Source organism: Protopterus annectens, chromosome 7.part0, assembly GCF_019279795.1.
Source record: "Protopterus annectens isolate FY-2018-M chromosome 7.part0, PAN1.0, whole genome shotgun sequence".
Taxonomy (NCBI): Eukaryota; Metazoa; Chordata; order Ceratodontiformes; family Protopteridae; genus Protopterus; species Protopterus annectens.
Genome location: NC_056739.1, coordinates 535,204,065 through 535,225,392, shown reverse-complemented (window position 1 = coordinate 535,225,392; position 21,328 = coordinate 535,204,065).

The window sequence follows — 21,328 nt, the reverse complement described above, 5'->3', positions numbered from 1 at the left end:
TTCCATGTACATTGCATTCAAATAATTATGTTTTTGGCAAAGTCAAAAAACACCAAAATCATGTTTATGTGAATGGAAATGGTATAGAGCAATGAAAAGGTTCCTCAAGTAATGTGTTGCTTTTAACAATAAGCAAATATGTATCTGTAGAATGTTAAAAGTTCCACACTACTATGATCATTAGAAGTCAAATAAAGACATTAAATGACTAGCACTGATCCACAATTAAATTCAAAATATAATCAAAACATAAAGGCTTCAGATCTTTCTTTAGTGATATGATGTAAAATTAGGTATATTACATACATGCCTACAAATGAACCAAGGTACCAAACAACACAGAAGAATAAATCAATAAGTATTTAACTTGTTAATAGGATGGTATGCATTTGAACTCTGAAGATGTCTTGTTTTAGATGCAGACAAAAGCACTTAGTTGTGGAATAAACATGGTTGTTTTTTATTCTTCCTGTGTTCTTTTGTATCTTGGTGCATTTGTGGACATTTTGGAAGCTATTGTTCGGTTTGGAGTTATATTACATACATTCTAGGCTGGAATGGGCCCATGAACTAAGTTGCAGGGTAGCCAAGAAAACACAAGTTGGGATATTTAGAATCTGGGATTTCACATTAATCAAGAGGAAGTGCAGATAACTGTATTACAGTGTTACATCATTCAAGATCTGCATTTCACTAACCTCTGACGGAGTCCACATATTAAATATCAAGAAGAAAAGTTCAAATGAATGCCATAGATGGGACTTATGGCATAGAGCATTCTGATATCAAACCTTCATCAGATTCCAAATACTGATTATAAGCCATAAAACAGTTTTTCCTATTACACTGTATATCCAACATGCAAATAAGTGGCAAATAAGTAATAAGTTTCATAGAAATCTCATGGTGTCCATAACCATTTGGATTTTCACATTCCATTTAGAACTGTGATATTATCCAGCATGCAGCTTACCATGTCACAATAAGTGTTCAACTTGAAAAGAAGTGGCAATGCTGAAAGAAATGGGGTTCAGCTCTTACAGATGTCTCATAACTTTTCATTCATGCCTTGTTATCAGAAAGAAAATAATTTCTAATATCCATAATTCTTGATATGTACATTTTTCATGTAATCATTTCTGCAGATATGCACTGGAATATCATTTTGCTTTGTAAGGAGTTTGATGATGGAGCAATGAATATGTAGCCAGGTTAATTATATATGACTGATATGTGAGTGTGCACTGAGGTGGTGGGGTAAATATTTAAAGAAGGAGAAAATGTATGCTTAGAAGAATGTGAGACCCAGGGTATGTACTGAGAAAGTGGAAGAAAAGATGAAGGAAGGAGAAAACAGAGTATACTGATAGGAAAATTAGAAAACTGGAATATATAGGTTTGTGGGTTGTTAGCATCATGTGATAGGTATAAAAAAGAAAGGTGGTGAGACATATATTTTAGTGTTTAATTTTCAGAGTATTTTATAATTGGAGAGAGGAAGTACCATGATATGTGAAAAATAGTAGGAATGCACTTTTGTAGAGTGCTGTAGTGTCTTGTTCTTGTAGAAATGTTATAGAGAAATATAACCAAGGCAGGTTAAGGGATGAATAGATGTGGAGAAAGGTAGTATATGCATAGTGGTGAGAGCATTAAATAATAAGTAGTTGTGGAGGTCTCAGAGGAAAGGGAGTATTTGCGTTGTCATAATCATGTATTAGTTTGAATATGCTGGGGAGAAAAATATGCAGTTTAGAGATTTAAAGGATAGGAGGTTTTAAGGATTTGGGAAGGTTGTGTAGAGCAAAAGGGGAGGAGATGGGAGTAGAGTGAATTAGTAGAGGGGATATCAATGAAGAGAATAAATGAATAAATTAGGGAAAATGCGTTTAGTGCAGTTTTAAGGAGATAATGTGATTGGCCTTAGTGGGTAGAGAGTGGATGGTGTGTGTTAATTTGGGGTGTCGTTAATTAAGTATAATTTTAATGATAGGGGTGGGTGTGAATGGAAGTAGCATGAAAAGGGGATAGGAGCGGAGATAATCCCCATCAGCCTTTAATAAAAATAGTCAGTAAGAGATGTTTTCTCAAAGAAGTTTACAGGCATCCTAATAAAGGATACAAGGTTAATGAAAAAAAAAGGAAGGGTACCTAGAGTGATTTTTATTTTATAGCATAAGGCCCCAAAATACATAACGTGATTAGCACATAGGAAATCCAAGAGAGACAAAGAGAAACATGGTGGAACTCTTTAATGAAAAGACGACTTTCCCTTCTCTTCTTTTGAGGAACTTAGAGGCATACATGGGTTACAAATATTTTAGACTGAGGATTTACAATATAAGAACACTGTTTACTACTTGAAACTTGCAGCTTCACATGCTTATTTACTGTGCCAGCTGCTGGGTGGAGAGTCCAAGTATACCTGAAACTTAATCTAGGTACACTTGGTTTCCCACACCCACAGGGCACTCCTGTATGCTATTTGGAAGGTGTACTGTGTGTCTCCATCTTGTAGAAAATTAAATATATTTTTTTAAAGTATTAGAAATCTCCCTGATATTTGTAGGAGTACAGACAGTATATACTATTATGTTAATTTAAGTAAAAACACAGCCTATCAGAGGTAGAGCTTTGCTTGTTTCCACTTTAGGTAAGACTTGCCATGCTGACTTTAGTACATTTCAGGATTAATGCTGGTGGCTTAGAAATTCCAGATCCATAACACATTCTGTCAGAATGAGACATTATTGTATGTTAAGGTATCTCTAATTATCTTATGCAGTGCTGTAGTGGCTGGTATATTGCATGCACTTCTTATGGATTGTACACTCATTTAAATACCTTAGGCATAGTTGATTTCTAATAATGGAGCCAGAGTACTTCTAATAGATACCCCATTGCTTTTATGGTAGTTAAGTTATACTTAAGATACCAAATCTGGGGTCCAATAAGTCTATGAAATGCAGTGTGGCATTGAAATTGTCATGATACGACTGCAATGTTGCAGTTTAACTAAAATTAAATATGGTGGCACAGTATTAATACTTGTTGGTCACAATACCTAGTATAATGATCCCATATAGTTGTATTCCTGTATCTATTTCAAGCATAGGAGCAATACAAAGGTGTCTAACAAAACCATCAATATAGAATAAACTAAGACAGACAAAGCTACAATGCACATGTCTGTTAAATTCAGTAACCACAGTCTGTTCTTCATGCTAGCTAAACAGGTTTAAACAATGAAACTACATGTGGACAGTTCTTTGGGATACATTATAACAATTAATTTTCATGCCATATACAATGTATTAAATTAAAACTTCATTAGCGTAGAAAGTTAAAATGAAACATCAGCTTGTCTGCCACACAGTTTTTCTCTGACAGAGTGTAGAAAGCCTGTCAAGTGAGAGACTGTGCTGTAAAGGTATATCTCATGATAATATAGCTAGTCTGCATAGGGGGTAAGATTGCTTGTTTATGTACCACATGACTGGGGTATTGTCTGTAATCACTTAAAGGGGTCCTGGGGTCCACTGGTGATTCAGAGAGTTGACAGACTTGATAAGTGCAAGCATTTCTTTTTCATTTATGTACTTGTGCCTGTCCCTATTGTCCCAGATACCTTGCACTTTTGTCCCCTTTGAAACTGTTCCCCAAGCAAAGTCCAAGGCATCTGTGGTAATTGACTGCTTTGGAGCAGGAGGGGAGAAGAATAACCTGTATTTAGAGATATTTGAAGGCTGCACCAAGTGATTTCTCTTCTAGTGAACTGGAATCTGATAATGGGTTTTGGTGCTGGGAGCAAATACACTTCACATACCACTGTATCCTTCTCATGTGGAGTCTTGCCAGGGGTATAATGAGAATCATGGATGCCATGAGACCCAGAAACCTGAGGTATTCCCTGGAAGTGACCAAAGTCTGAGTGAAAAATTCCTGGTATAGATCTAAATATAGATTTACTTTTTACTCTGGAAAAAGAGCTCTTTGCAATGAGATGTCTAGCAGATACCCCAGGAAAACAATCCTGTGCACTGGAGTAAAAAATGACTTTTGAATAAACTCTTTGAATCTCAGCCTGTATAGGAGAGCTCTCACCTAAGTGACAGATTACTGACACATTAAAAAGGACTCTGTAAATATCAACAAGTCATCTAAATTTGGAAAAATGTGGATACCACATAGCCTGCAATTTGCTATAACTGGAGCTAGACGCTTTATGAACACATTTGCATCAGTGGATAGCCCATATGGTAAGGGAAATAACTGATAATGGATCCAAACAAATAAAACCTTAAGAAACATCAGAAGTCTGGATGGATAGAAATTTGATGATTTTAAATCTAAGGTTACAAAATAAAACTCAAATGAGGAAGAATGGGTAAGAGATTGTAAACTGAAAAAATTTTAAACTTGGGTACTATCACAAACTGGTTTAGAAAAGAACGGTCCAGAAATGGCCTCCAGGTATTTTCTTTCTTTGACATCAGAAACATCTTTGAATAAAAACCTCTGTCCCACTGGGAAGAGGAACTGTTTCTATTTGCCCCTGAGAAAGCATATGCTGTATAACAGGAGTGAACAGAGAGGTTTGGTCTGGTGAATATGGAATAATTCACTGGAAAGGAGGAATATCTTCCCACTGCCATTTGCAGTCCTGTTGAATCAGTCTCAGAACCCATTTTACGGAAACAATCTGTTACCAAAAACAGAAATGGAGAGTCAGACTTTCTGAAAGACATAAGGCCCTGCCAGGTTGTCAGGAGGAGGAAGGTCCCTGACATTGTCATCCTGAATTATTTAACTATATTTACTTTTTTTGGGGGGGGGTGGGGGTCCTGCTTTCTTTTTGGAACCTCACTGCCATTGTTTTTAAATGTCTGCTGCTTACCAGCATTTTACTTCGACTGTTTATTTTGTTTCTTTCCAAAACTGGATGAGGGAGCAGAAAAAACCCTGGAAAATTTGGAGAAGCAGGGCTAAACAGTCTGTGAAATTCCCTGTATCAGTTTACCCCTCTCATCACATTTTTGATAACCTTTGCAGCAGGGGGGCAAAAATCTATATCTCCATTCAAAGTGGAATTTAAAATAAAATTTTTGAGTCCTCTGGGAGGTTTTGAGAATACAGTCAGGCAAACCTCCACAGTACAGTACCAATGGCAACAGCCCTGGATATAGTATCTACAAAGTTATAAACATACTTCAAGCAATGGTTAGTGACCTGAATAATAGAAAAAAATACACAAAGCAGATTTTTCCTCAAAGGAAAGAATTGCGATAAAACATTCTTTAAATTTTCATAATTATTCAGAATAAACTTAAATGTATTAGCATGACAATTCAAAATTCTAAAAATTAAAGTTGGAGAAGCATAAACTTTTTTTCCAAGCTTATCAATTGTTTTACCATCCTTGTCAAAAGGAGAAGGATTAGAACTAACAAAATGCTTGAGAGCAGCTGGGTCAGGTCTAGGATGTGAGTATAGAAACTTGAAACAGTGAGGAACGTATACATTCTCTCTACTATCTTAGGTGCAGCAGGTTGGCTATCAGAGAAACCAAAGAATGTGACAAACATATCCTCCAGTGCTGGTAGCAGTGCTGGAATGGATGGAGGTTCTTGGAATTACATTTGTAACATGTCATAGTATTTTTTAGGGACTGAAAAGCCTCTTGTGTTCTTCTAATGAAAACTCTGACTCATTCTTGAAATAGTCTCAGAGAAAGAAAATCCTTCACAGGGAGAAGCATTTAACATGCTTTCCTATGAGGCTGAGAAAAACCTGTATCTGTCCCATCATATTCCTCTCCAGATTCAATTTCTTGAATCTCTTCAGGAAAAAAAGAATCTCATTTTCTCTTAACAGAAACCATCTGATAAGATGGGTCAGTAGCCTGCTGTATAAGACCCAGAGCCAGACTCAATGAACTACTCCTGTCAAAATTTAGGGAAAACAAGATTTTTTAATGGCAGCAACAGCTTCCCCAGAGATGGGTATAATATTTTAGTTAAACAGGGGCACATACCCTACCCTTTTCCCAGCACTGACAAAAGTGGCTCTCCCTTGCCCACTAAGGGTCCACAATAGCCATGGAGCTCAAGGCTAATGCCTGGTCCATAATGGCTGTATGGGCAACTGCAGAGGGATCCTGGGAAAAAGAAGAGTGGTCTGAGGAACAGGTTTGGCCTCAGTGGAGCCAGCCACCTGTTGATGAAGCAAATTGCTAGTCTGCTGTAGTGGCGAAAGCTGTTTAGCTGACTTTTTTTTTGTGGATGGAAGAAGGTTAGAAGGACAAACAGTAGGACAGTTGTACTGGTAGTTTTTTTCATGGTCAAGGTAAAAATTGTGCCTCTTTCCCGACGAAACTAAGCAGAGCAAACTGGTAGAAATTCAAAAATAGTATTAAGTCAATTGTCTCAATAAAAGCACAGTAAAAAGCACAATAATACACTTTACTAACCCCAAAATTTAATTACAGTTTCTCTACAGAAAAAAAGTTTCAATCAGATTTTAATCTGACAAACACAAAAGTGCATTATTTTTTAAAGGTACAGCAACGTTGCTTGACAGTCAATAAAAACACATATTCCTAGCTTAAAAAGTACTTTTCCACACAGGGAAGCAAATGTAAACATTAAAAATAATATGTGGAAGGTTTTTCCCCAAAGTGTACTTATCTATCCAGCAATGGAACAGCACAAGCTGACCATCAGTCTTCAAAAGTCTGCAGAGGAGTGGTCTCTTTGCCAGCAGGAAAGCTCTGAAGGGCTCAAGCTGATGAATGGTTTGGTTGCATGAAAGCTGGCTTGAAGCTTTGGAAGCTGGCTTGCTGTTGTATCCTATGCAGGATATAACCCATATAGCTTAGGCTACTGTAGTAGTGAGCTATATTCAGAACATCCGCTTTTATGTTATTCGGGAAGAGAACTTTATGTACAGACCTTTATGTTTTTTTAATTAATATAGAGATAAGGCTGAGAAATGGGATACTATGTCAAGAATTATTTGGAGGTATTTGTTTTCTAGTGAAAGGAGTTTTGGGGAAGTGACGGTAACCTGGGGAAGTGGCACAGGGTCAGAGCCAGGAGTTAAACAGAAAATCATCTAGTTTAGCTTTGAAACATTTGGTAGAAGATATTAGTCAAACTGTAGTGGGAATTTAAATGAAGGGGGGATTAAATAAAGCCTTCATGGTTATATTTCACTGTGTGTGCATCGAGCTGTGAAGCACACATGGGCGGGAAAAGTTTTAGATTCAATAAACTCTGTGTAGCGGTGCCCACTCACTCACAAGCATGGTAAATTCCATGGAATGCAAATTACAGCATAAGTAGCTGAATTGTATGCAAATAAGGCAAACCAACACAGTTGAGCGATTCAACAAGCAGTAAACCAACCATGTAGATTCCATGCTCGTGTTACCCATGTATTTAAAAAAGTTTCAAATACAGCCACGAAAAAGAGTCTACACAGAAGCAAGAGCAAGTAAAAGTTATTAGATTTATACAGAACTGCCCATAACATGTAAGAGCTGACACATTATTAAGCAGGATGGATGCTAAAAAAGTAGAATAGCAATAGCAATAATCCTTTTTAAGGGCCAGGATACAAATGCAGCTTTGCTCCCCCACCCCCAAATTAAGAATATACTCGTAACTAATGTAGACAGCTAAAAGTGTAAAGCCCATGAAACAGAATATTCATACTGTCATGTAAGCATGCAGTATGTAGCTTATGGGAAACAGTCAAGTTTTATCAAAAACTGTATTCCTCTCTGCAGGTATATAGCAAAGTAATACCCCCCCCCCTTGTGTTTATAACATTTGGCTCCCACTCAATTTCCCTGCCTACACAGTTACCAACTGTGTAAATTCAGGGATGCCAGCACGGTGAAGATGCAAATGCGGTCAAAACTCATTAGAATTACTGAATCGCAAAAAAACTGTAACCGTGTAGGGATGTTCACTTCATGCAGGCAATTCACAGTGTTTGTTTTTAATGGATGGCAACAGTGAATAATGCATTGGGGGGTGTCAGGTTACACTAACAGAGATTTAAAGGGTGAAAGTGCACAGTTCACAAGTTCTGTTTCATCCTCTTTATTTTTTGTTAAAATGTGTCGTCTCTGTCCATTTTAAGTTATTTTTTTAATTTTTTTTGTCATTGTTTGCATGATATGGCACTTAGCCCAGTCACAAGAAGCAGAAGAATGAATGGCAGGCTTCTCTATGCTTGACATATAACTATTCCTCTGGCAGCATGTGTATGTGTAGGGCTAGAGTACAGATGGTCCTGGGTTCTAATACAGGGTGTGCAAACTTTAAATCACTTTTTGGGCTTCATGTTTGCATAATATAACAGGAATGGAGGAAAGCAATAGCAGTATTTCCTGTGTTTACCTTATTTATGCGTAAGTGCACATGGGTCACAGAGGTGCCATCATGCATTAATGAGCAGCAATGGTGTTAACACATTCAGTTAAGCAGCAAGTATGTTTCATAGGTGCTAATTAAAGCATAAGCAGGTGATTTTCAGCACAATGGAGCTATTCAACAAGCTATAAAGCATCCATGTAGCCTCCATTCTGTTTTCTCCTGAATACTTCAATACCATTGGAGTAGAGACAAGGAAATTTTAAAGGAACACAATGCTAGGGGCTGCTGCAGCGTTACTCCATACGTATGTGTCAAAGGAAAATAACTTCAAAATGATCAACACACGGCAGGTTCAGGTTAAGGCACTTTAATCTTGCAGCAAAGAGACAAAAATGTGCTAATACAGAGTTTGTCTAACTAGAATCAGGAAGTGAAACTATTTTTATACATTTCTTACACGGTATTGCCTACTAAGCTGACATAATAAATCACAAGTTCTTTCAATATAATTTCTCGGCAGCTGTTTGTCCATGATTTTCTGCTGGCATATCAAGTTTACAAAAAAACTTCCTAAGAAAAACAACGTGGCCTTGATGACCACCGGTCGGATACAACTTTTCACTATGCAATGTTACCATTCAAGGTACTATGGCTAATTTGAGAACAAAGCAAGTACAGATTACAGTTCATTTCTTCAAGCAGCCTTTTGTCTGATGTATCTCTTCTTTTCTGCAGCTGTGCATGTTCCCATAACACGAACAGGGCTGATTGTTCATATTCAATCACATTATAGAAAACAGTATTGTTCTATTCATTCACTATTCATTCATTTTCCTGACCTAGCAGATAATCACCTGCTTCTCAGTACATTTCCAAAAGGCATAAACATGAATTATGCTGTGCTAGCAAATACTAGGTCAGAGAGCATCTTGCAATTTCAGAAAGCATACTGCAGTTTGAAAAAGCATCTTATAATCTCATACAGAATTGAGCTGTACATAAAATAGAATGAAATGTGTTAACCCTTTTAGCTCCAAATAAGCACTAAACATATGCATTAATACATATTCTTCTAACATTTCCCCCCTGTTAATACTTTTTTTTCTATTTTCAAAAGCATAAACAATTGCTTCTTCTCCTAACCTCTTTCTACTCAAAATTTGCAGTTAAGAGAGTCATTCAGTTTAAACTTATGAAAGTGTTTCATTTTTCAGCAGTTCTTCAATTTCAGTACTTTGATATAAAGTCTCAGAAACTGACATGTCTATAAAATCTTTGATCAATCTTTTCATGCAGGGAATACCACAACAAACACATACTCCTAATAGGAGTAATCCCACACAAATGGCAATCAGGACATTCATTAGGATGCTACCCCACCCCCCCAAACAAATTCTAGAAAAAGTCCGTCAGTGGGTTTGGGCCTGGTTTGGTCATGGTCGACATTTGCTGAATCACCTCAAGATGGTAGTTTATCTCATGCTGATTGTCAGGAATATACGAACAGCACTCCTCTTTTATTAAAGCGCACGTACCACCTTTCACCGCTAGGGTGAAGTCAAGAGCCATGCGGTTTTGAAGCACCACAGTTCTCATAGCATTCAGTTCATCAGTCATTAACTCAAGTGCAGAAAAAGTTGCATTACTCATTACTTCAAGAAGTTTGGACAGTTTCCTCAGCTCCCAAATCGATTTCACTACGCCATATGCAGGGGCTATACCTGCCCACGATATAATAGTGTCACTCAAGTCCATGTGTGTCAGTTTGTCTTTGTTTTTTATGGAATTATAGTTTCTCCAGCCTGCTTCGATTCATCCCACTGGATTTTCAGGCCTTCTGATTGGATTTCTGGTTTTCTTGGTGACCTCTCTGACATTTCGAATTCTTCCCTGAGGCAAAACTGCAGTGTGTCGTATGGCCGGAACCAGGTAACCCAAAAAACAACTGCCGGACCAGTTCTCAGGTAACCATTTGTATGCCTTTTTCCCACAAACAAAATAACAATTCTCTACTTTAGTATTAATATACACTTGCCCTGCATGAAACATTTTCTTATCAATAATAGATAGTTGTTTTAAAAGAACAGGATTACGCTGTATCTCATCAATAGTCTTATGAATCGACTTGAGATATGAGTCATAGTTTGCATCAGAGATATAACCTGCATTATTGGCTTTGGTATAACATTTGTAAGGAATAGTCACATTACATTTACTCCAACCTACCTGAACAGTATCATTTTTGTAAAAACATACAATTCCCTTTTGTGTAACAGGCAGGTACAATGCTATTTTGTCTTGTGATTTTACAGTTGTAGTATCAAAAAGCAAATTTTCCCAGGTCTCATTGACCCCTAGGGGGACAGCAGTCATCAATAATCCCCTGTATGCTGTCGGTATAGCTGTGCAGATCCAGCAATTCGAAACATTAAAAGTTTCAGCATACACATATTTAATTGCTTTGTAAGTGTTAAAGTTCGGATGCCAGTCTATGAATGATTCATGTTTATTCAGTTCAGCTCGTGTGGCTGGAAAAAGGAAAGGCCACAACAAAAAGATTAATGTTATCAGTATGGCCAACAGAATGATCATGCAATACTTCTGAGGTTGTTCAGCATTTCTATTTGCTCCGTATCTGGTCATTTTGTTCTTGTGTAGCAGTAACAAGTTTTTTGTCCAGTTCAAAGTTTTTAACCAATTTATAGTGTGTCAGATGAATCCAGGATGCTCGCTCTTCGATCTTGACTGCAGTGGGTGTTGACAGTAGCACCTGGTATGGCCCTTCCCACTTCGGTGTGGTCCAGTTCCTTCTCTTGATAACTTTCACCCAGACCCACGTTCCTGGGACCACTGCTGCTTCTGATGGTTTGGTTTGTTCTTTATCTGAAACAGAATTTAACTGCAAAAGTTGTTTATTACTTAAAAGTCGTCTCATATACTCTGCAAGTGAACTGTCAGCCTCCTGGTCTGCAGGCATGAGAGGTTTCCACTGAGGTATATAATATACCCTCCCAAACAGTATTTCAAAAGGAGTTAACCCCTTTGCATTTGGAACAGTTCTCATGCTAAACAATGCCAGAGGCAGGCAGTGCACCCAGTTCTTGTGTGTCTCACTAATAAATTTCCTAAGTTTGTTTTTCAAAACCCCATTTGCCTCTTTACTAATCCTGCAGATTGGGGGTGGCATGCACAATGGTTCTTTAAGGAAATTCCGAAATATTGACTCAACTGTTGTATGGTTTGATTCACAAAGTGTGTGCCATTGTCACTGTAGATCTTTTCCGGTATGCCAAATCTAGGAATAATTTCTTTAACAAGGCCTTTTGCAACAGTAGCTGCATCTGGATTTTTGGTCGGAAAAGCTTCCACCCATTTGGAAAACATATCTATAATGACAAGACAATATTTCTTATTTTTACATTTGTTTAGTTCTATGAAATCCATACAGATAGTATGGAATGGGTACGGTGGTGTTGGGAAACTCCCTTGTTTAGGCTTCAATGCCCCTTGTGCATGATGCCTGTTACAAACATGGCATGCTGCACAAAACTTTTTTGTGTAGTTTGTAAATCCATATGCAGTGAACATCCGGTTCACTAACTGTACCATCCCCCCTGTTGAAACATGGCACTGCCCATGGCTCAACAAAGCTGCATATCTAAACAAGTTAGACAGCAAAATTGGTTTTATTTCTTTGGAGATGTACAGCCCTTTCTCAAGAACTGCTCCTAGTTTTATCCATTTCTGTTTTTCTACATTTGTTTTTAACATTTCTAAATCTAAAATCTCAGAAGGTTGTAATTCCTCACTCAAAAGAAATACTTCTGAAGCTGAAGCTGCCTGTTTTGCAGCTATATCAGCTCTCGCATTACATTTTGAAATCCTATCCTGTTGCTTTGTATGAGCTACGCATTTACAAATAGCTACTTTCTGAGGTAACTGAATAGATTTTAACAAAGCTAAAATAAATTGCACATGATTAATCTGTTTACCAGTGGATGTTATCATTCCTCTATTTTACCACTGTTGTGCAAAACATGTACAGTAGAAAAAGCATACTGGCTGTCAGTAAAAATGTTTACACATTTACCCTTTGCCAAGGTACATGCCCTTGTCAAAGCAATCAATTCTGCTGCTTGTGCAGATAAGTTGTGTGGTAAAGACTTTGCTTCTAAAATCTCAGTATCAGAAACTACTGCATACCCTACTAGATTCTGTCCTGTAGGACCCCTTCTGCATGAGCCATCCACGTAATATGTCACCTCGGCATCATCCAAGGGAACATCCATTAGATCTTTTCTAGGCAATGTCTTTTGCTCAATTTCCTGCAGGCAGCTGTGTGGTATGCCATCTGCAGGGGTCGGGAGAAAGGTAGATGGGTTTAAAGTTGTACATCATTCAATTGTCATATGAGGTTGGCTCAGGAGTATAGTCATACAGGTAAGATGTCTAGCAGGAGAAAGATATGCTACTTTTTCTTGTAGTAAAATAATTGCAACTGCATGAGGCACTCTCAATGTGAGAGGGTAGAACAACACTACTGAGGCAGAAGCCTGTACTGCCACTGCAGCTGCAACTACTGCTTGTACACAGTGGGGCAGGGATCGCGCCACTGGGTCCAGCTGTGATGAATAATAAGCTATGGGACGTTGCTTATCCCCATGCTGCTGTGTTAACACTGATGTCATGTAACCTTGTTTACAATCTACAGTTTGGAAAAAAACATTTATGATAGTTTGGTAATCCTAAAACTAATGAGGATGCTATCAGTTGTTTAAGTTTGCAGAAAGCTGATTCTGCTTCTGGTGTCCATTGTAATAAATCTTGTGCTGCCATAGGCTTCTTGTATATCAAGTTGGTCAATGGAGCAGACTCCAAGGCATAGTTTGGAATCCAACTCCGACAGAAATCAGTCGTGCCCAGGAAGGACATAATTTCCTTCTTGGTAGTCGGTTTGGGTGCTTGCAAAATTGCTATTTTTCTATCTTCATCTAATGTTCTGCCTTCTTTGGATATCACATATCCCAGGTATTTAACCTGCTTTCTCCAAAGCTGCAATTTGTTTTTGTTTACTTTATGTCCTTGTGTGGCTAAAAATTGTAGTAAAGCTATGGTATCTTCTTTACATTCTTGTTGGCTGGGGGCTGCCAGCAGTATGTCGTCTACATAAAGTAAAATTTGTCTGCCTCTTGGTGGGCTAAATCCTGCCAAGTTGCTTGCCATCTCCTGTGCAAATATTGTTGGGCTTTCACAATACCCCTGTGGTAGCCACGTGTATGTATACCTTTTCCCCTGAAATGTGGATGCAAACCAATGTTAGCTGTCAGGGTGTATCGGTATCGAAAATAACGCATTGCTATTATCTATCACAGAGAAATATTTCTGTTGAGGCTTCAAATCATTCAATAGAGTGTGTGGATCTGGCACCGTAGGTGCTCTAGGTATTACTGCGTCATTTACAACTTGTAGGTCTTGGACCATACGCCATTCTCCGTTTGCTTTCCTAACAGGAAATAAGGGTGTGTTACATGGTGAATCGGGAGATACTATCAGTACTCCTTCCTTAAGTAAAGCTGCTATTATAGGTTTGATTCCTATTTCTGCATCCTTCCTTAAGGGATACTGTCTCTTTTGAGGTCTGAATGCTGATTTTGGCGTAATAGTAACTGGTCCTGCTGTACGAATTAGTCCTACATCTGATTTCCCTGTTGACCAGAGAGTTTCTGGTATGCTCCGTAAAGCTTTTTCTTCCTCTTCTAGTAAGAGTGCTAATAAGCTGTCCTCACTAGACTACAAGTGTACAGCTGGGTGAGTCTGTGTTATCCAATTTAACTTCTGTTTCTGTATTCCCTGTTCTGACAATTCTAACTCTGTTTGTTTCTCCCACTTTGTGACTTTTTCTCCAAGATTTGCCCATTTCACATTCTTGTCTTTGGTTAAACTAACATGTGGTAATCAATTAGATTTATAGAGTGCAAAGAATTCCTGGGACAATGAACAGCTGACTACACTGTTCCCTTCTGTGTCCCAGTACAGATTACATAATACTAATCTGTTTGCATGGTTTTTAAACAGTTCTTACTCATATTCCTTATCAGGTCCTGGTGTGCTACAATAATACAGAGTACAGTGCAACAAATGCTGTTTGTCAGTATCAAGGGAGGGGACTTACTGATGGCTATGTTCATTAGTTCTTCGGTTACTGCCCCTGGACCAGTTGTAACTAAGTCTTGGCTGTACCAATAAAATGTTTCACCCTCCAGTCGTACCACAAAAGTATCCATTTGTCGCTATGCTTCCATACCCTGCATAGTCGGTACTACTGCTATGCCAAATATCTGCATAAGATCTCTGCCCAAAAGGTTCACTGGGCATTTTGCAGAAACAACAATTTTGCTTTTCTGGGTCATCCCTGAAACAGGGTCAGTTATTGCTATGTTGTGGGAGAGTGGCTCCCGATACAGCTGTCCATTAGCTGCTTTCACTAATATGTAATCAAGTGATTCTGAATTTTCTGGTAGTTTGGAAGGATGTATCAGGGTTCGTGAAGCCCCTGAGTCACACAGGAATTTAAATTCCCTCCCCTCTACCAAAAGTGTAACTTCTGGTTTTGTGTCTGCTAAATAGAGCTCTAGGCTCAGTAATGCCAAGTCTAAAATTTCACTTTCTTCACCATCGGTGATTTCTTGTACTTCCTCTATTTCTTCTATCACATTCTCTACTCCCTTTATCACATTTGCATTTGTCTTTTCTTGGTTATTCCCTTCTAGTGATTCTTGACTATCATATAGTCAGTCCTCAGCCTCCTTATCTTCCATGGCTGCCTTCTTGTTTTGCTTGCAATCCCTTGCTAAATGTCCCTTTTTTCCACATTTAAAACATTCACCCCTTTTCTTTCTCTCTTCAAACTCTTCTGATCATTTATCAGATTGTTTGTTTCCCTGGGCATTTTTCTTGCCCTTTTTTCCGGACTGTACTACATAAACTTCTGCTCCATCTTCTACAGCAAATACTTGGGCTTTCTTTTTCTTTTTACTGTTAAAATGCCTTTCGGCATGCCTAGCATATTCAAGTAGTGACTGTAATCTACTTGTACGATGGTCTACCATGTGCTTTGTAATAAAGCTGCTTATAGCCAAAATACTGCCTTTCAAAAATGCATTTTTTAATTGCTGCTCATATGGGGAATCATGTGTTTGATCTTCAGGTACCTGCATTCCATAATGGTTATTAAAACACTCTAATAATCTAGCATAATATCTGTCAACAATTTCACCTTCCTGTTGGATGCATTGATTAATGCAAGTCCAGTCTGCCCTAGGCTTCCATTTCTCAGAGATTCGGTCTGTTAGACCTTTCACTCTGTTATCCAATTCTGCGTTGCTATGTGGGAGTGGCTTATGTTCTGCGTCACGGGGATTCCAGTTGCCACTGATCATGTGCCAATCTGGACCTATGATCTGTCTGACTACTTTTTCTACTTCTTCTCCATTCAAATGATAACTTAACCTCATGCCCTGTAAGTCTTCTATGAATTTTCTAAAATTAACTTTCGGATGGGGAATTCCCTCTGTGGCTTTCCGGATGTCTTCCGGTGTCCACGGTCTATATACTAGGAGAGTTGGGTCCTGTCCTGCCTGCGGATTTGGTACTTCTATGTGTGGACATATCTCTTCTTCACTCATAGCTCGTGAATTTTTATTTATTTCATATAACTCGATATCTCCTCTTAAGTTACATGTTCGAGACCTAGTCTCGATGGGATCTCTAACATACGGTCCTGGCTTTGTGGTAACAGCTGGGTATAGTGGAGGTGGACCAGCTTGTCCATTCGCTTCATATTCTGGTGCAGGAAGTGGAGGGGGTGGATGGGCTGATGCTATTACCAAATTATTGTCTTCTTTATCTAGAAACATAGCTTTTGAATTATTATTTTTTTGCTCCCTACGATTTGCTTTCTCAATCCACCTATGTGCCTGAGGAACCCCCAATTGATGTTGCTTTTTTACCTGACCTTTTGCATCAGCTTTAAGCTGTTTGACAAGCTTAATAAGCGAGGATTTTTCTAATTTGCCATTAAATTTATATTTATTAACCCATTTTGTATAGTATCTAATATTGTCGGCATGCTGTGAGTGCATATATTTTGCGTCTTCGGTTAGTGGTGGGTTTTGGGAACTTTTTGTGCACTTATTACCCATATTGTTCTGATTTGTTAAAGAAAAAATGTTACGTAACCCTTCTTATTTTCACGTGTTACCACGATTTTCTGTTTCACAGTTTATCTAGAATAACTGTCTTACCTATTCTGTTTCCCTGATCTATGACAAGACTGCAATCTTTCTGTCCCTGACTTGTACAAAACAAATCTCCTGACAGGTATTTTCAATCAAGTCCCTGATCTAAAACAGAAAAAAGGTAAATCTCACCTTACCTGAGCCTCCGTGATTGACCGTCTCTGATTCGTTACCGACTCGACCTCCAGTCACAGATCAGAAACGTGGCTGGCCTCTTTTGAACGACAGTTCAGTCGGAGGTCTTTCAAAGCAGAAGAACCAATGTGGTTTCTTCCCCATACGGTTTCATGCCACCTGGCCCATCTGACCTGAGGCGAAGTGAGAGTTCCGGTCCAAAGGACCAATCTGTCAAAGGAAAACTAACTTCAAAATGATCAGCACATGGCAGGTTCAGGTTAAGGCACTTTAATCTTGCAGCAAGGAGACAAAAACATGCTAATACAGAGTTTGTCTAACTAGAATCAGGAAGTGAAACTATTTTTATACATTTCTTACAAGGTATTGCCTACTAAGCTGACGTAATAAATCACAAGTTCTTTCAATATTATTTCTCAGCAGCTGTTTGTCCATGACTTTCTGCTGGCATATCAAGTTTACAAAACAACTTCCTAAGAAAAACAACGTGGCCTTGACGACCACCGGTCAGATACAACTTTTCACTATGCAATGTTACCATTCAAGGTACTATGGCTAATTTGAGCACAAAGCAAGTACAGATTACAGTTCATTTCTTCAAGCAGTCTTTTGTCTGATGTATCTCTTCTTTTCCGCAGCTGTGCATGTTCCCATAACACGAACAGGGCTGATTGTTCATATTCAATCACATTATAGAAAACAGTATTGTTCTATTCATTCACTATTCATTCATTTTGTTCAAATGTATTCACCATCAACTTTTACAGTATCTCTCTCAAAACAACATAATAGCAAACTGTCAGCACGGTTTTAGACCTCATCACAGTACTACCACTGCTCTCCTATCATTTGTAGATACCATCAATAGGAACCGTAACGACAACCTTCTCTCTTCTGCTCTCTTCATCGACCTCTCTAAAGCTTTTGATATGGTCAACCACTCCATTTTAATTAACACTCTTACATCCCTCTCCTTTGATAATCTTGCCACTAAATGGTTTACATCCTACCTCAGCAATAGACAACAAGCAGTTCGGTGGGAAAACCAAATTTCTTCACTCACACCCGTTTCCATCGGTGTACCTCAAGGCTCCATTCTAGGACCCTTCTCTTCTCCCTGTTCATCAATGATCTCCACTCAGCAATCCCATAAGCAACCTGCATTCAATATGCAGATGACTCCACTTATCTGCTCTGCTTCATCTCCTAATGTACTTTCATCTATTACTCAAAATGTCTTCAACACAGTAGAAACGTGGTTCACCAGACGTAACCTCCTCCTCAATGCCAAAAAAACTAAACTTCTCCTTTTCTCCCCTAGCACACGGTCCACTCCTTTGCACTTCACCATCTCCTCAAATAATGCCACTCTCATCACCCCTGATCCAACAACAAAACTTTTAGGAATAACAATTGATAATAACCTCTCCTTTGATCAGCATATCAACAACACCATTAAAATAGTCAATAGAAAATAGGAAGCCTATATAGAATTAAACCTTTCCTAACCTCTTCATCCAGAGCCAAGATTGCCCACTCCCATCTTCTGTCAACTCTTCTTTACGCCTCACCAATTTTTACTAACCTAAGGAAAGCCAACCTTAACAAACTGGCTACTTGCTACAACAACATTGCCCGTTTTGCCACTGGCAACCCTTTCAGAACTCATCACTGTACTAACCTGAAACTTCTAGGCTGGCTTGAACTTCAAAACCTTCTGTTAATCCCTCAACTCACTATTGCCCATAAAATTCTATACCAACCCAATAATACCCCTATACTCTCTAAACTTTTAATCCCTTATAACAACCTAAACTCCCTTCGCTCTTCCAGTAAACTTATGGCTACTATTACAAAGACTAATAATTCTTCTGGTGACTCTCTATTCAATAATACTGTAGGAAGGAACTGGAATCTGCTCCCCAGTGATATAACACTTACCACATCTCTACCTCTCTTTAAACATAAAATCAAAGATTACTTCCAAAGCCACTGGCTCTGTTCCTGTACAAAACCTGACTAATCTTTTACCTCTTCTGTGCTTTTCTAATACTCTGAGCTTTCCTACTACTTTATTTTCTTTCTCTCTTTTTGTGAGTCTGCTTCAATCTATCTCCCTAGAGTTTTTTGTCTGTTTCCTCTTTCCCCTTTGTTAATCTCTCTCTTCCATTCTTTTTACTTTTCCTTCACTTTTCTTAAACTGCTTCCCTTCCTCCTCTCCTACGATAGAGTTTCTCTTTGTCCTTTTGGTACTAAGATTAGTTCTATAAATTATTATAAATCAATTTTTGCTCTCTGCTTTATGCCTTGTTCTTGATGTTATTACAGCTAATACTGTTATCCTTAGAAATGTGATTTTTTTTATGTGTATACCTGTAATTGGGTTCTATTTTTTTTTTATTGTCTCGCCATTTATGATGATTTGTCAATTTGATTGTCTATTTTTGACCTTTTGTTAAAATTTATGTGGAGCTTTTCTCCCCGGGCCTCTACTGAAAATGGAAATATATCCAGCTAGACTAGCCTGGTCAACAAATGTAAAATAAAATAAATAAATAAATAAAATTTTCCTGACCTAGCAGATAATCACCTGCTTCTCAGTACATTTCCAAAAGGCATAAACATGAATTTTGCTGTGCTAGCAAATACTAGGTCAGAGAGCATCTTGCAATTTCAGAAAGCATACTGCAGTTTGAAAAAGCATCTTATAATCTCATACAGAATTGAGCTGTACATAAAATAGAATGAAATGTGTTAACCCTTTTAGCTCCTAATAAGCACTAAACATATACATTAATACATATTCTTCTAACAGTATGTTTTACAGGCTGAAGCCACAACTGCTGGTGCTGGTGACAATAGTCCTAGGCCAAGAAGGAGAAGAGTGTTCTGGCCCAGAGTAACTTAAAAGATACTACATGACCTGCAGATTGTACAGCACTAAAGGGTGGACAGAAACACATTACAAGAACTCTGTGAGCTCTGCTGCCATCAACTCAGAACCAAACAAAAATGAAAAACAAACTAGTTCACAAAAAAATGGCTGACGGACTGAGAAAAGGTGCAGAAACCAAATATAAAACCTTACAACTAAATTTTGTTATCCATTTAATGATAAGCTCTTTCATCCATTTCCATATAACTATAGATGCCATTTCCCTTGCAGCATATGTTCGATCACAGTCACTGCTCATTCCATGGTAGACACTCCTCGGTTCATCACAGACACCCCTCATTCCAATGAGTCATTCATCCAATCCAGTGAATCACCAACATGGTGGATGCAGTCACACATGTCAGACTGTGCCGCATCCACAACAATGAGCATTTGTCTGGAGCACCTTGTTAATGTGCCTGTACCTCCATGATGTTCTTAAACCTATGTTGAGTGGCACTGGAAGAGACACCTGCAACAGGTGGAGGAGGACAACAGGCCACCTTGCCCACGCTTTGGCTACAGTGAGACTCAACAGGCATTGATGCTGCAGTAGCCACACTTCTGTGATCAATGTCCTCATGCTCCATCTGCCCAAGATATGTGGGCTCAGTGGACTGGGTAGGTGTAGGCATACTGGGTGTGTCCAATGTAAATGCAGAGGAAGGCTGCATGTCAACCTCTGTTACCTCTGCACCCCCCAACTGTACCTCAGTTTGGCCACCATCATCATCAGACTCTGCTGCGACACTGACATCAAGTGGCACATGGCCCACAGTTCCACTGTGAGAATCACCTGTGATAAAAAACAAGACACACAGGAATACACTAATACCAGCACCACCATAGTGCAATGCATGCTAACAAAGTAAAAATGCTGACATCATTACAGACAGTCCAGCAATAAACACAATGCACCTGAGATCAAACCCACACTTTAAACTTGTTTAAATTTGATCAGCAGTACTGACATCAAACTGCTTGGCTTACCAACTGCAGAAGGCAAGCTGTCCTGAAAGAAGTTAAGCCAAAGGGGCAAGGGCAACAGCATCACAAACAGCAGTAATACAGGGGTAATACATCTGCCCCTTTATAGCTGCAGTAAACAAGAGTTTAAACAAAAATGTATCTGACAACTCCAAGCTAAGCTTATAACAGTAGCAATCTTCAATCCCCCCAACCAATTGAATACATGTGACACAGAAGTAACTTATTCATTTAAATTCACTAAATATACAATAAGTATTCAACAGTTCAGATAACAAGGACTACTTGGAAGCTCCTCTTGGAATGTGATTGGTATGTCTGACATGCTGGCTCCCACATCCAGCACATGGTGGACATCAGTTTCCTGTGAGGTATGTGTGGTCCTTAAGTCAGTTAGGAACTGCTCAATGGGGATCAGTGGTGGTTTTCTAGCAGGGCCTCCACCTGTAAGCAAAAGGTCATGGCCTACTGCAGCTGCTCTTCTTCTTGCAGAAGTGATCATATCACATTCATAGGTTCTGCCATGGCCACCCACGGCATTCATATCAGTAACAATCTGTTGCTATTTTATGAGCCTATAGCCTATATCG